Genomic DNA, 3060 nt, shown 5'->3' with positions numbered 1-3060 from the left:
CAGGAGGCACGGGTGAATGCTTGAAGGACTCCTGAAATTGCCTTCCACCACCTCTTCACACAGTGAACAAGCCACCATCCGGTGAAACGGCCGTCTGTGTCCAGTGGAGCTGAGCAGTGCACGGCTCAGCCCACTCATCTCCTGGTATCGTATAATATGAAATTTATATCATTTAATTATCTAAGATTTGCCTAATCTGCTACTTATCAATTTCAATTATTTAATATCTTCAGCAGTAAACTTTTAAGTTTCCTATTTTCTTACTGTCGTCAGGGCTTAAGATACCTATGTAATTTCATACTTATTTTTCATCAGGCACAGGAAACCCATTTCTCTCTCCTATGTCTGCCACATGTTATATGTGGCTGACGGTGGATAATAGAAGACGGGCCCTGAACCTATACGTTTCCTAGACTCTATATCTCTTTTCCAGTACTCTCTCATTTATTGATGCCAGTCATACATCCATTCGACAATGCAGAAGCAACAGAAGGACTGCGCACAATGATGAAAAATAGAGGTACTACCTTTGGTATATGCCAATAACCATATACCACTGTATTCACAATTTAGGTGTCATTACTACCATATTTCACTGGGTACGCCCAACCTCGCCTGATCTTGGAAGCTAAGCAGTGAATAGCCTGATTAGTACCTATTTGGGAGACTGCTAGGGAATATCAGGTGTAGTAATCAATATCTCTATGTTTGTGACAAGCAGAGGTGTTGGAGCAACCTTTGACCATTACCACTTTCACACCTACATTTTCCTTCTCATATTTATTTAGCTTCTCTGACTCTCTACTTGTCTACAATAAGTAATTGTTCTCTCATTCATTGTACCTTATTGTCATATAAACTTTTAAGCAGCAGATTAACCCTTACCAGGATATATCTTCTCCATAGGTAAATATGTAAGGATCACTATCGCAGCGTATTTACAACATATGCAATGCCTATGCACTTTATGTTAAAATTCAATTTCCAATATTTTCACCCCAGGTGTCACTGTCATTTTTATTAACTACATTAATTGTAGGTTGATTACTCTTAATTATTTCATGATTGAGAATCTTTTCTTTTAATAATTTAAAATCAATACAAGGGAGAAGGGTCCATTACAAGTTTATGGCCTTTTCTCAAAAGTGTTATAAAAAAATATATATATACGTGTGTTGATCTGGTGTACCACATTTTAATGAGATTTATATTAAAAGTTAAGTTTTAGTCTTTCAAGCGTGCCCCAACAAAGAGTCTCTCTTTTCCTTTGTAACCTCGATATATATCATTGACTCTGGGTGCACCACCAACAACCTCCTTGATTACCGATACAGTCGTGTCCTATGCATTTGTACTGTTGGTTTACAAGGGACAAATTTTTCAAGAGCCCATTATAAAGAAATTTTCACAGTCCTGTGCGGCACTAATTAACCTTTTTTCCAGGTCTCCTGAAAGACAAGACTTGTAAAGGGGTTGATGAATTGGTGGAGAGTACCAAAAGCTACAGTGAGCGATGTTGGGGTGCTGGAGGCACTGAGGTACTAGAGGCACCGAAATGCTAAAGGTACTGAGGTGTTTTTGAAGGCGCTGAAGCGCTTAGAGACGTTGTGATGCTTGAAGACTCAGTGGTGCTGGAGGCACAAAGGTGCTGGAGGCACGGAGTTATTGAGGCACAGCGGTGCTGAGTGCTGAGGCACAGAGGTGCTGGAGGCACGGAGGTATTGAGGCACGGAGGTGTTGAGGCACGGAGGTACGCTGAGGCACGGAGACACTGGAGACACTGAGGTGCCGAGGCACGGAGGTGCTGAGGCACGGAGACACTGGAGACACTGAGGTGCTGAGGCACGGAGACACTGAGGTGCTGAGGCACGGAGACACTGGAGACACTGAGGTGCCGAGGCACAGAGGTGCTGAGGCACGGAGACACTGGAGACACTGAGGTGCTGAGGCACGGAGACACTGGAGACACTGAGGTGCCGAGGCACGGAGACACTGAGGTGCTGAGGCACAGAGACACTGGAGACACTGAGGTGCTGCGGCACGGAGGTGCTGGAAGCACGGGACGCTGGAAGCACGGGAGCTCTGGAGATCACAGGTACAGTAGCAACGATGATACTCAGGGGCCGGAGCACTGCCCGGCGTCTGAATTTGAACTTCCCGCAGGGCCTGATTGGAGGAAGCCCTGATGACGTCACCCGCACCTCCCGTGGACGCCGGGCGCACACGCAGGCCGGGCGGAGCGCCGGACGCCGGGACCCGCCAGCGAGGACGGCCGCACGGAGACCCAGAGCGCCCGGAGGGGTAAGTATGGGGACCGCGGCGGCGTGACAGTACCCCTCCTCTAGGAGTGGCCCCTGGACACTTTCCCGGCTTCGTAGGGTGTCTAGCATGGAAAATCTGGACTAGTCGAGGAGCCGAGACCTCAGAAGCCTTTATCCAACGTCTCTCCTCAGGACCATATCCTTTCCATTCCACCAGATATTGCAGATTCTTGTGAAGGTAACGAGAGTCTATAATAGTTTTGATCTCGAAGTCTGTTCCTGTTTCAGACTCCACTGAGGTGGGGCCAGAGGCCTTTGAATGAAAACGATTAAGGACGAGAGGAGGAAGAAGAGAAACATGGAAGGCATTAGGTATACGTAGGTGCGAAGGTAAACCCAGCTTGCAGACCACAGGATTCAGGACTTGTAGCACAGGGTAAGGACCGATGAATCTTGGAGCAAACTTCATGGTGGGCACCTTCAACCGGAGATTACGTGTGGACAGCCATACCCTGTCACCAACCTTGTATTGTGGAGCGGCTCGCCGTTTCTTATCTGCAAAGAACTTGTACCGGACTGAAACCTTCTTAAGATTAGCATGAATCTTACTCCAAATTTGTCCGAAGTGTTGTAGAGTGGACGTTACAGCTGGAACCTCTTCTATCGGAAGGCTTGGAAATTCTGGAACACGTGGATGGAACCCATAGTTGACGAAGAATGAAGATTCACCAGTGGAAGAATGAAACGAATGATTATGGGCAAACTCCGCCCAAGGTAACAACTCCACCCAGTTGTCCTG

The 3060-nt window shown here is 47.0% G+C and overlaps 1 pseudogene; it reads left to right on the top strand.

The window, feature by feature from the left end:
- Nucleotides 1-577: 577 nt before the first annotated feature.
- Nucleotides 578-696, top strand: LOC135052423 (5S ribosomal RNA; annotated as a pseudogene).
- The last annotated feature ends 2364 nt before the right edge of the window (nucleotides 697-3060 follow it).

This window comes from Pseudophryne corroboree, chromosome 2 (assembly GCF_028390025.1).
Source record: "Pseudophryne corroboree isolate aPseCor3 chromosome 2, aPseCor3.hap2, whole genome shotgun sequence".
Classification (NCBI taxonomy): domain Eukaryota; kingdom Metazoa; phylum Chordata; class Amphibia; order Anura; family Myobatrachidae; genus Pseudophryne; species Pseudophryne corroboree.
Note: the sequence above shows the minus strand (reverse complement) of the source record. Positions and strands in the feature narration are given on the sequence as shown.